The sequence below is a fragment of the Xenopus laevis genome, chromosome 9_10L (assembly GCF_017654675.1).
Source record: "Xenopus laevis strain J_2021 chromosome 9_10L, Xenopus_laevis_v10.1, whole genome shotgun sequence".
Taxonomy (NCBI): domain Eukaryota; kingdom Metazoa; phylum Chordata; class Amphibia; order Anura; family Pipidae; genus Xenopus; species Xenopus laevis.
This window is the reverse complement of record NC_054387.1, coordinates 22,165,519-22,179,989: the sequence shown is the minus strand read 5'-3', so window position 1 is coordinate 22,179,989 and position 14,471 is coordinate 22,165,519.

The window sequence follows — 14,471 nt, the reverse complement described above, 5'->3', positions numbered from 1 at the left end:
ACCTCCTGTGCCCCCTTTCTTCCTAGATAATGGGGTTTTATGGTCCCCATTATGTGCAGTCATTTGGGTCACCCTCTTGCCTGTCTTTTTGATGTTAGAGCTTCGTCCCTATAAGGTTTTCTATCTTTCCCACAATCCTTAGCCAGACAGGTACAGGCTTGCAGTTCCTCTGTCCCTGGGGTAAAGCAAGTCTCACATACCTGACTAGATGTGGTGCCACGGGAAAGGGTCTGGCATACAGAGCCCACAAGAGCTTGATTCTGTAATGACTGAAAGGGAAATGACGACATGGAGCAGCTTAATAAGCAACTGTGTGTTTGTCTTGGCAGAAGCAGTCTGTGTGCCACCAGTATGACCAGGCTCCTAACAATCGCTTGTATGTTGTTTAATATAAGAAATGTTTTCCATGTATTTCTGTGCCTTAAAGCAAAATAAGGTTATTTAACCTGATATGCAAAAATACTTCTTTTTTTTTACAAAGTAATAAACATGATTGGATCACTAACTCTTGTGTTCTGCTTTCATTATCGACACATTCATCTCCAACATGGGCTCTTGGGGGTAAGTATTAACTATGTTTACTGTATGAAATAAATTCTGGTGATGGAAAAAAAATTGGCCCCAGATTATTCTGCAATGTCATTATATATCAGCATACCTGTATTTATCAAAAATGGTAGGCGCTGCCATAATGGTGGCCATACATTGCCACTCGCTTGGCAATCTGGGACTGACCTAGCTTCCCAGGGCCAAGCCAGCTGATCAAGTCGTTAGTCCAGGGGGCAAATGACTGGATCATGCACTGGGGCCTTCAAAACAGATCTTTGATCGCTAGAAAAATATACAAAGTTTCTGAAACCTAATTAGATAAGAGGCTTTTGGCAGAGAACCCAGAATACTCAACACCTGTAGGTCTCTTGGAAGAACTGACAGTTACATCTTAAAGGGCAATTTTACCTTCATTAGCAAAACTGTAATAATACATATAACATGAACCTTAACCCCCCCCAGAAACATGTCCAAACTTTCCATAATCCGGCAAATTTTGTAAAATGGATGTTGTGTTTTAGGGGGTATGGACATGGTCAAAACGTGACAGATCTTTTTATCCCTCTTTTTTTCAAATGTTTTGCAGTATGTTATAGGTTGGAATACATACCTGAACCTTGAAGACATTTATAACTAAATATGGCATGTAACTTATTGTTATATCTGCCCGTTTCTGTCTCTGAGTACAGTTATTACATGAATTACTTATTCGCCATGTTTTGTTTTATTTAAAGGGGCGGTTCACCTTTAAGTTAACTTTTAGTATGTTTTAGAGTGGCCAATTCTTAGCAACGTTTCAACTGGTCTTTATTTTTTTTCTTTATAGTTTTTGAATTATTTGCCTTCTTCTTCTGACTCTTTCCAGCTTTCAAATTGGGGACACTGACCCCAACTAAAAAACTGCTCTGTAAGGCTACAAATGTATTGTTATTGCTACTTTCTATTACTCATCTTTCTGTTCAGGCCCTCTCCTTTTTATATTCCAGTCTCTTATTCAATTCAATGCATGGTTGCTAGGGCAATTTGGACCCTAGCAACCAGAATACTGAAATTGCAAACTGGAGAGCTGCTGAATTAAAAAAAAAACAAAATAACTAAAAAAACACAAATAATAAATGAAAATCAATTGCAAATGGTCTCAGAATATAATTTTTTACATCATGCTAAAAGCTAATTTAAACCCTTTAACATTCCATGCAGTGTTATAGACTAGCCCTTATGTTTATATAGAGACATAAGATTATCAGGAACTTCATCCTCTGGTGGTGGAATGAGATGGCACTGAAAGGAAACACATTGGGGCAAATTCACGAAGCGCCGAACACTAGTGTTAATGCGCTAGCGTTAATTCGCTAGCGTTTGGCATTTTCGTTACTGCGCAAATTCACTAACGAACGCTGGCGTAGTTTCGCTAGTGTTACTTCGCACCCTTACGCCAGGCGAATTTTCGCTAGCGACGTAACTACGCGAATTCACTAACTTGCGCAGTGTACTGAACGCTACTTTTTACGCTAGACTTCCTTCGCCACCTCAGACCTGGCGAAGCGCAATAGAGTAGATAGGGATTGTTTCAAAAAAAGTCAAAATTTTTTCTAAGTCCCAAAAAACGCTGGCGTGTTTTCTACATTATGGGTGTTAGGCTGAAAAAGATCTAAATATTTTTTGGGGCTCCCCTCCTTCCCCCCTACATTTCCTGACTCATGGCAACTTACCTAGACAGTGGGCACATGTGTAGGGCAAAATAAAAATTTTATTTGATGATTTGAAGGTTTTCTTGGCATTTGTAGTGCTGATACGTATTCCTCCATTGAAATTTGAATTTGGCGCCGTATGCAAATTAGCCTTCGCTAGCGTAACTTCGCTTTACATAGCGAATCAACACTAGCGCAACTTCGCAACCTTACGCTACCCCTGAGCGCTACCCCTTCGGATTTTAGTGAATTTGCGGAGCGCTGGCGAAACTACGCCTGGCGAAGTGCGGCAAAGTTGCGCCTGGCGCAACTTCGAATCTTAGTGAATTTGCCCCATTGTGTAAAGTGCAATTTTTAGAAAAAAAATGACATGTTCTTTCCACAATGCAGTGGGGGTTTTCCCCCAGAATTCCAGTGTCATTATGGGGGTGAGGGGAAAGTTGTATCTGTCGCAATTGCACATACTGCATCAAACCAGACACAATCACAATTTTGTGAATTCGATTCTGTTCTCTGTGAAGCGTTAAAACTGCATTATTGTCCAAGGTGTGTTTGACTGTAAGTACCTTTAATGAATGGCATCACTATAAGCAACATCTACAATCCTTCATACCACCCCCAGCATCAACTCATGGATTGCTTGCTTGCCTGCCTTCACCCAGATTAGTAATATTAACACACACTTTTTACCCTAACAGACACTTTTTTTTAGGAATTGGTGGTTAGCAAATATTTCACAAATAATTATTTCACTTTTTTTTTATTCAATTGTGTATTTTTCAACCTAACAATTTTTTTTATTGTTGGTGCGACTAGCTAGAACTCTTATCTCGCTGTATAATTACTTTTGTATTTTATTTTTGTGATATTTATGCATTTTTAAACATTAAGGCTAATGGCACACATCTGGGGTTCTACTTTTCTCCACCAGTATTTTGTAGGCAGATGGAGAAAAGGCAATCTGCAGCTTTGAACACATATAAAACAGGGATTGTTTTTTTGTAGTACTTGAAATGACAGCGATGAAATTGGTATATGCTGGGTACATTTTTGTGTTTAGTTGTGTAATCTGAGGCACAAAGGGCCAATTAAATTGGTAGCACATACTATATGGGGGATGAACTGCTGCCAAGTGCAAGGTTTTAAGGCAATTTTAAGAACATCAAAGCAGCTAACTATTGCATTTGGAAAACATATTTGCCCATACTGGATTTGTCAGAATTTGCACTTTACAAAAATATAGTTGAACTTACTGGAATGTTTTATGCAACTTAAAGTATGCAGAATTCTGGAGGGGTACACTGCTGTTTTTTTTTTAAAGGGTACCTGTCACTCTAAGAAATAATTCCAAACCCTATTCTATTATGTTAGTCAACCCAAATAAACTTCACTTATACTATATAAATTATTTAAATCTTGTTTCTTATAGTCTTGGAATTTACAATCACATCAAGCAGACATGGACTGTTTTGTGGACACTGTTATTAAGGCAAGCAAAGCCAAAATCTTGTTGTGCCAGAATTGGGCACCTGATGCCCATGCACTGGTTTCACAATTAGATGGGGATTTGAGGAGTGGTCAGTTGGCCTAGGGGCTCCAACAACATAAGCACAGGCTTGAAAATTGGTTCTAATAGTGGTGTCATGGCCAAAATGGATCCAATATAAACATATGAACTATTTAGCAGCTTTGTTGGGAGGTATAGTAACATCAAAATTCAAAGCCCAGTCTGGGAACCTTTAAAAATAGTTGAACCAAATCAGAGTCGGGTAGATATCATCTCAAATGCAGTTTACAATTCCACTTTGATATAGCATTTTATATCCATAAGGATAAGACTATCCTAAATAAATTGCCTATACTTGCCCATTTTTCCATCCCAAAATTATTTTAATTTGTTACAGTATTTAAAATTCTATAGAGGCAGATAGAAAAAAATGCTGAGATGGCCTGGGCCCTGCAGTTTGGGGAGATATAATAGTATATGCTTAGGAAACACTGCCACGTTATATTATTATTATTATTATTATAATTACATATAAATAAAACACCAATGAATTCTGCAGCATTGTACAATAAATGGGTATACATAAAAATTACAAGAATACAAACAAACAATAACCAATGCAAGCGGTAAAAAGGACCCTGCTCAAAAGAGCTAGAAAACTTTTTTTGAAGTGCTGCATTCCTTTAAATTTTATGTTTTAAAAATGAGAGAATTAGGTTTTGATTGATAAACTTCCAATTGAGAGTTTTGGACAGACATTGGTGGCACATATTTGTGCCCTTGATAAAAGAAGAGTTAATATACTTCTTCCTCTCACACAAGGGCTGAGTCAGGGCAGAAGAATGCAGCTTTCCCTTCCCTTTCTTTGAGTGCATACAGGCCAGGCGAGGTGTGCAAGGGAAAGGGAAGGGGGGTAATGTTACCGTAACGTGAAAACCTTCCCTCCCCTTCTCTCCCTAGGGATCGCGTGCAGATGCCTATATCTACCTGATGCCAAAAGAGAGCAAAGCAGACAGAAGGGACAAGGTGCAGCTGGGTGTAATTGCGGTCTGCAAGCAAGGGCGGAACCAAAATGAAGCAGGAGCTTTGCACGCAAAGGAACAATGCAGCTATTCTTGTGAGCCCTGTAATAAAAAAAATTAGATGGAGGAGAGACCAGCATGGAAATATTTTGGCTTAAGTCTGTACACCTGAGTCACACAGAGCCGGAACTAGAACTGCTGCTGCGCTCTGTGAAGTTTTAACTGTGAAACTGTGCTGCCCTCAGAGTCTGACTCCATTAGAAATCTGTGTAATTGCTCCATATGCTTTGCATTTATCTCTACATTGGCCAATTAACTAGAATGCATTTAAAAAAATTAGTTGTAACCAGAAAAAACCACCAAGGGCTAAATTCCACGAGCAGGAATTAATAGAGTGTGGATGTGTTTTTATTTATTAAGCTCTACTTACATTTTGATAATTCAGCCCCTGATTGTCACATGTAAATGCGTAAACAAACTGCACCATTCGACGATCTGATACGACTTTACATTCTAAGTATGGGGGGGTCACATTTCATAGCATGCTACATATCTTGTGCTGTTGGGTGGCACTCTTAAAAAAAAATTGACCCACAAATTATGATCAAACTCCCCCATGTAGTTTTACCCTAACACCGCATTTTTCCTCACAACATGTTTTTTTGCTGATTGTTTTACATGGCTCTACTTGCAGCAAGTCCAAACACATGATGGGGCACCGCAGATGCTGTTGGGTGGTCTTATCCTCCCTCCATTGCTGACTCCATTACTGCACTGCATTGCATTGTTGGCTCCATTGCTGCACTGCATCAAAGGCTTTGGCAATATTCAAGATGATCACATCTGCTGCAAACCCACTTTCCATGTTCCTACTTAGCTCATCATGTAAAGCAAGTCAATTTGTCATTAGCTATTATTCATAAAACCGTGCTACGTATAATACCATTCTCAAGTCTACAAAATAATCTTGAATGTGAACCTTGCCCACAACAGATGTCAAATGTCTGAATTACATCAGCTTCACTCCGCTCTGCATACCTGCCCAAGCCACACAGTTTTGTGACTTCTCTCAGCATTTAGTCCCCAAATGAGAATTACTTTTTGTGACCTTAGCATGAGTGGACAGAGACTAGCAGTGCTGGAAGGGTTACTGTCTACTCAGCTTATATTTCCCCTACAGAAATAATAACACAAGCTAGGTGGTTAACAAATAGGGGCAACATTGAATATACTGGTCCGCCACCAGAGCCTTTCCTCAAAGGTAGGCAAAAAAAAACCAGTTAAAGCCTCTGAATTTGCCTCAGAGGGAGGAAAATTCCACTGTGGACCCCTTAAACTTCCTTTTTCTGAAAAGCAAAGTAGCACAGTGGGGGACTCCATGCAGACCTGAACTGACTTCAACTGCAAACGTTTGGTGTTAGCATCTGGGGAAATTTAGGGGATCCCCAGTGGTGCAGATTGAGGAGTTTTGGAGAGGGCCAATGTATTAAACAGGATTTTATTATATAAATGTGTCTGCACTAAATAAAAAAGCATGATAATAACAGTAACCATATCAAGCAAAATGTGTTAGATAGGTTACAACCTGCTCTGGCATTCATAGTACAAGACAGATTCTTAAGATACACAGAAAGAGACAAGGAGAAAGAGTACTGCCTGTTCTGCTTTTATTTTCCTTTCAGAATAGTGATGTGCAGGTCAGGAAAAAATTCAACCCGCACCCGACCCTAACCTGCCGCTCCTTCCCCCAGACTTGACCCTAACCTGACACGCCTCTGACTTTATAGACGCATTCCCGTCCCAAACCTGCTATGATGTCACAGAAGGGGATGGGAACAAGCAGACGCCAGTCTATAAAAGGCATGCACTGGAGACGGAAGCCAGCACAAGAAGGGCAGGGAGAGCAGAAGGTAGAGCTCAACCCAAACTTGCCCGCGACCCAAAAATGGTGTGCAGAAGTCGGGCTAAACCCTCCTGACCCACAGTTGTCGGGCCGACCAGCACATCACTATTACAAATGCAGAAATTGGTAACACTAGATAGGTGCCTAATGAAGACAGAGAGACAAAATTAAAGATTGACAAGACTAGTTTGGTGCATAATCTATACTGACATAAAAAAGGGAAAGTGATTAAATGCTTACTGTCTGATCATTTAGCTATGGAATAATGATTAATAAACTTGACATTTGAAAAATATATAGTGACAGAGAGAAAGAAGAAGGATTACTACCTACTGTGCCTTACTTATGTGTATGCAAACATGTAGTCCTGAAACGATAAATGTGCAATTTTCTACAACAAGAATAAACACATTTTTAAAGTTTATAGATCGTCTACCCTATATTTATTTTTTTTGAGGGTAACAGTACAGTGCAACGCATTATAATGTTGGTTTCCTGAATCATCTGGTTCCCAGTAACCAACCTCAGAGAGGTAATTTGCTTCTTCCCTGGGCTCTGACACGCGTTCCCATGTGACGTTACATGTAAACATGCTGTAGAGCTCTGACTGACACCTTGCGTGTTAAGGAGAGATGATACATTGGGCCCCAGGCTCTGCAGTTTGCTTTGTGTGTGTGTCTCGCTGCCTCTGACAAGTGCTGAATGATCTTTAAGGAAGCCCAGGTGCCTGTGCAACAATACAGAGCATTGTTCTCTCCCTGCGAGTCCCTACCTGCATGATCCCTCCTTCCATGTGTATGTGACAGGTGTATGGACTCCTAGTTAAGCTAACAACCGCTACAAGCAGCCAAAGAGCTTCACAGAGCTTCTCTGTGGGTTGCTAAAGGGCACGAAAATACACACAGTGAGCACTTTAAGAAGCACTTACAGACAAAAATAAATACACTGTATTAATGCTGTCCAAAATGTTAACTGTTGCTGTAGTGATTCTATTTTTTGTTGTGATATACTGTATGTGAAAGGGCCAGATTATATTCGAATCATATCATACAAATCACGTCTAACCATTGCGCACACTGGGGGGCATAAAATGTCCTTGAAAGATGAACCAAATTGTTAGATACTAGAAGGTTACCTGCAACCCCAGCCTGGACCTCCTCTTCTTCAAAAGACACACTATCTAAGGGTACTGTTAGTTGAGCACCATCTTTTCCAGTTTTAAGTTTGTTGAGCACCATCTTTTTTCCAGTTTAGAGGCTTACCTTGTTGGGCTTGGAGGAGTACAAGTACAATGCAGAACTTTTCCCAAGCTTTCTGTGCTGCTCATGCAAACTCCTGGAATGGTGTAGGGAACACCTGGGAGGTGGTGTTGGACTAAGATAGCATGTAAGTGACTAGAATCGTTAGGGGGAAGTGCCTAACATCTTGGCACCCCCTCCAGTGATTTTACCTTTCCTATGCCTTTAAAATTCCTGTCTTTTTAAACCTGTGAAATTCCTTAAATATGTGATCGACATGAGGTTATTATGAAGAACAATCAAGGATAAGGCAACTGCCCTAAGGTGATCAAGAGTTTTGCCTTTCCCAATAAACAAATGACCTTCTTTCCTTTTTGAGTGAACAATCATATGCTGATTATGATTGGCTGGGCAAGGCTGGGAAGGCAAAGCAAAACTTTGAGCATCATTTGCCATATAGCATCATACATTTCTGTAAAGCAACAGAATAGGAAGGCAAATAGTAAATAAAAAGCATACCATTTGAAGATTTGCTTAGAACTGGCCAGTCTAAAACAGTGGTCCCCAACCAGTGACTTCTGAGAACATGTTGCTCGCCAACAGATTGGGTTTTTCTCCCAATGTCCTCAAAGCTGGTGCTTATATTTGAATTCCTGGCTTGGGGCAAGTTTTGTTTGCATAAAAATAAGTTTACTGCCAAAGAGTAGTTCTGAAGGCTGTTGTTCACATGGGGACTAGCAATAGTCAATCACAGTCCACAATTGGCACCCTCAGGAACTTCTTGCATTCTTGTGTTGCTCTCCAACTTTTTTTACATTTGAATGTAACTCCCGGGTAAAAAAAGGTTGGGGATAAAAACAACATCAAATTTGGCATGGTGATATCAATGGAGAGGAGGGGTTAGTGTAAATGCCTTATAAAACGAGAGAGGACCTGCTTTAGATTTAGTTCACCATATCACCATATAGGGTCAAATTTCCCGGCCAGAAATCACAGGTTTAGAACTGACCCGCCCATCACCAATGGTCAAAACAGGCTGCAATTATGGCTATTCCTTTCTAAAGTAAGTACTTTATTGCCTGTGTATGGGCCAAGAATGATCAGCACCCCAACTGAACTGTAAGGTTCCAGATCAGGATGTGGATGCATAATCAAGAAAAGGAACCAGCACTCCAGATTTGTGTTTCAATGTGCTTTGTCTTTATTTTACTTCATACTGCATCCAGTGTGTCGGTCCCCCATGGGACCTTTATCAAGGATAAAGTGCATGTGTTCACATTTCCATTTATACAATTCCCTTACCCATTTCAAAGAAACAGCCATTAGAGTTTCACTAGACAATTAATGAACAATTAACCATAAAACGTCTCCCACAAGAAAATAGTGTTCTCACCACTAGGGGGCAGATTTATCAAAGGTCGAAGTGAAAATTCGAATTTAAAAAATTCAAATTTCGAGCTAGTTTTTGTGTACTTCGACTAGGGAATAGTCCAGATTTGATTTGAAAAAAATCCAAAATTTGAAATTTATCATGTACTGTCTCTTTAAAAATTTGACTTCGACCATTCGCCATCTAAAACCTGCCAAATTGCTGTTTTAGCCTATGGAGGACCTACTAAAACCTACTTAGAGTCAATTGGTGGACTTAGAAAAATCAAAGGTTTTTTGGGGGTTTTTTGAATGTGCTATTACTTTGATTACAATTCGAATTCGATCAAATACTGACCTATTCGATTGAAAACGGACCAATTTGGCCAAAAAAAAAGTTTGATTTAATTTTGGTGTCACTGATATGTGTTTCAAAAGAGTTCAAAAGTTAAAATCCTTTCAGTCCATCTGGTTGATACAACCAAAGATACAGTAACAAATTCATCCTGTTGGAAATGGGCATTTACATTAGATGCTTGAAGAAACAGCAGTGTGCATTGGAACGCAGAAGATAAAGGCTGTGGGCGTCCCCACTGCCCCACTAGACCACCAGGTACTCTCACAGATGGGCAAAACTTTATCAGAAATGACATGCCATGTACAGATATGCCAGTGTCAATACAAATAATGCCGATACTATCTATCGCCACTAGATTTTTTTGATAACACTGAAATGCAATTGGACTCTAATTTACAATGTCAGTTGCCACTCATTACTGCAATGCATACATCGCTACAGGAATGTGCCAAGACCTTGTTAAGCAAAGCCCTACATAAACCTCATGAAGTAATACTGTAAAGTTCTGCACTGTAGCAATTAGGTGATGATACATCAGGGGGTGATACTTAATAAATGGGCAACGGGAGCTACCAATATCTGAATGTTATATCCCGACTGGTATAATAGATGAGGGGAGACAGTTCATTCCACATATATGCCCTTTAAGCTTTACATGGCAAAATCTCGTTTGCTACATTGAGTCTGCTGTTCAGATTGGGAGATGAGGAGTCAGATGAGGCTACTGATAAGCAGAAGCACTCCCACATCAGAAGCATTCTCAGCATAATTGCTATGCACCAAAGGAAGAAAACCACAGTCATTATTATGCAAACAATACAATATAAGTACCATTAAGATATTTAGTGAGCAAAACAGAAGGTAATGCAGAAGGTAAAAAGTCATGTCTGAGAATTGTTGCTTATAAAGCTTAAAAAACAGTTTTGGGATAATTCGTCTTCTCTTGTCACTACCTGTGTGTGATATTATATTTTACTTCTGCAGAGGGAATACAATGACAACCAAATGATCAAGTAATGCTAAAAAGGCACTGTGCCCCCTTGAGATCAATGAATAGGGCTTGTGCTGAACTGATGTTGAAAAGGGGTGTACTGCAAAAGTGGGAGTTTTACCCTAAAACAGGGTCAGACTGGCGCATTTGGGGCCCACCGGGTTCCTAACCACGGGGGCCCCTGTGCGCAGAAAACGTTGTGATGTGCACGAGCACAAGAAAAAGGGTGTGGTGTGTGCATGCACAAGAAACGGATTGCTGCGTGCACCAGCGCACATATGTTTTTTTTCAGTTTAGCCCAATAGTGGAGCGGGTCTGGACCGGCCCTGCCCTAAAATGCTCATGATGTAAAAATATTTACACGTGCACTCCTTCTCCTGAAAAAAATACCAGCCTTCCTATATTCTTTAAGTTTTTTTTCCTATTAATAACTGGCATCAAGCATAATTTTTACCAGTCAGGCCAGTAAAATACCAGCCAGCACCCCTAGCTCCAACTGAGGTGTTAATTTCAAAAAAGGGGTGATATTTTTGTGGAATATTAAAAAGTAGTAGTTTTTTTCCTTCAAAATTTCAAAATCTAAAGCAAACACTGCTCCGATCAACCCTGAGGGCTTAAAAAAGAATAAATTGATGGAACATTGAATCATGGTGTCCTAGATAAGTTAGCTTAAATGTGTTTTAGTTTATTTTATAGAGAGGATGGCAGTGAGTACTGGCTCCCCAGGCACATCATATGCAGTTAGGGTTGCCAGGATAAAAATGATCTCTGATACCAATGTTATTGAAAGGGGAAAAGGTTAAACATATAGGAAGTGTTATGTTTTGGGTAGCCGAGGATGAGTAGAGTATAACAGTGCTTTATTAGCAGAGTCATGCAGGCATTACACAACCGTAAGCTTTAACTTTCACTTTTAAGCTACCAGGAAGTATGCACAGTAAAAGTATGAACACAGTGACATCTACAGGCCATTTGCATGAACACCACAGGAAGATTGGTATTTTTTTCCAGAAAAGAATTTTTTCACTGAATTTAAACAACAGTGAAAATAGAAAACCTCACAGCAGTATTGTGCTGATTTATTGACACAATATATTTGGAGCCACAATGGACACTGTGGCAATACTATCAACTTCTTCTACCATACATGCCATTAGCATACTGTATATTACTTCTGACCATACTTGTGTAAAGCATCTAATAGATGTTTACTTAATCACAGCATGAGCTCCACCTGTTCTTGCCATATAATCTGCACCAAAATTACATAAATGTGCTGTGACTACCTCCCTCAATGTTTACTTTTCTTCCCCATCCCTAGTTAATATGCATTGATTCCATAACAATTAGTTTCCCAACTCTCCCTAACCTCCTTTATATCTCCTATTACTTTATCTCTTTTATCTGTACTCACCCTCCCCAGTTTATACATCCTGACTTCCAACCCAGTTTATTTAAAACCTCTCTCTGTTAACATAACCCCAATTATTATGCTGCTTTTTCCTATCCCTTACGTAATGTACAATCTCTCACCCTTCCCTAATGTGTCTTCCTTCCCAAACATTTTAGCTATTACACCACCTCTCTTCCCAGGTATTATGTAATTTCCCTTTATATTACTACTGCCCATCAACCAGTTACTATGGCATCACTTTCCTCTTCAACCCCTACCCCCTCTGTGGTTTATATTGGCATATTGATTCATGTTAAAACTGGATTATATCACTATAACACAACATACCACCATTTTCAGTTAACACACCATCATACCCCTCTCTCCCAAATAACATACATTCTCCATCTGCCTCCCTTGTCATTAACAACCTTTCCTCATTTACTATATCTATCTATCTATCTATCTATCTATCTATCTATCTATCTATCTATCTATCTATCTATCTATCTATCTATCTATCTATCTATCTATCTATCTATCTATCTCTATATCTATCTATCTATCTATCTATCTATCTATCTATCTATCTATCTATCTATCTATCTATCTATCTATCTATCTATCTATCTATCTATCTATCTATATATATATATAGTCTCTCATCTGCCACAATTTACCCCCCCTCTTTTAGTCAATATCAAATATCCCCATCTCCCAACCCTATTTAATAGACATGAATGTTTTGTGAATGATGAGTAAATGGTGTTAATATGGACTACACCCTCCCCCCCACACATAAGAAATTGTGTTCTAATTTAGTTACGGAAAGTAGGAATGGTGTAAAAATGAACAGTGCATGGTGTAAATAAGGAGTAATCCGCCCCCCTCAAAAAAAAAAGAGAATGTGATGTGATTCCATTATGGAAAGTGGACATGAAAGGTGTGTGAATGAAAAAGAGTAAATGGTGTAAACGAGAAGTAAATATGCTACAGAATATTTTTATATAAATATATATTTAATTCTGAAGCAGTACTATTAAGGATACTAAGGATAGTTGGGGTTTTCACCTTCCTCTGGATAATTACAGCTTGTAATTGTGGTTGGCTAAAGATAACTTACATGGTTTTCTATGGTGCAAGTAATTCCACACAAAATTGGAGTGCTCACCTCAGACAATTTTCCTTTCGGATCAGGTGCTTCTAGCAGTATTCGATCACGCCTGCCACGGATCCAAACTTCAATTGTAGAAATCCAATATACTGCAGCACACTATAATTTGTGTAAATATAAAGGTGTACACCTTTATATTTACACAAATTATAGTGTGCTGCAGTATATTGGATTTCTTCTATGGTGCAAGTAGACTATTGTGACCCATAATAAAAAATTACATCCTGTATTAGTTTAATTAACATTTGCTATTATGGCATCAAAGATGCTAAACGTCATGCAACAGAATTCTCTAAGATAATGCCGTATATTTATAGGCAGAAGCACTGGTACTATAGACACACTTACAGACCCGGATTTGTGGAAAGGCTACCTAGGCTCAGGCCTAGGGTGGCAGGATTTTGGGGGGCAGCATGCTGCCCAACCACTCCCACATTGGTTCAAAAACACTGGGGATGCGCTGTGCGCAAATCCACGTTGCTCCAGTCCAGATGATGAAAATTTGCACGAATAAAGGGGAGGGGACAGGGGCGACGAATGGCAGTGGGCTTAGGGGTGTCCATTATGTAAATCTGGCCTTGCACACTTAAAGGGATGTTTACCTTTAAATTAACTATTAATATGATGTAGAGAGTGATATTCTGAGATGATTTGCAATTTCACTTTATTATTTTATTATTACTAGTTATTTAGCTTTTTATTCCGCAGCTCTCCAGTTTGCAGTTTCAGCAATCCGGTTGCTAGGGTCCAAATTCCCCTAGCAACCATGCACTGATTTAAATAAGAGACAGGAATGTGATGTGAACAGGAAAGGCCTGAATAGAAAGAGTTTAAAAAAGCAGCAATAAGCAATAAGTTTGTAGCTTTATAGAGCATTTGTTAGATGTGGTCAGTGACCCCTATTTGAAAGCTGGAAAGAGTCAAAAGAAGAAGGTAAATAAAAAAAAACTGTACAAAATAAATAATGACGGCCAATTGAAACGATGTTTAGGATTAGCCTTTGTATAACGTACTAAAAATTAACTTAAAGGTGACCCAGCCCTTTGGGTAGCTTCACATGACTCTGCGGTGCTCACGAAGAAACATTTAGGGAACAGGCTACAACAGCAAATTCAACTGAGCTCTAATTGCTGCCAATGCTATAGTGGATTCTTTTCTTAAACACAGATTATCGTTGTTGTACCTCGGTCCCTTAACGAAGGGGGCGTGTACTGGAGCAGCTCAGCTCTTCACTGAAGTAAGGAGAGCAGTTAGCAGCACTGAGAGCCTGGACATGG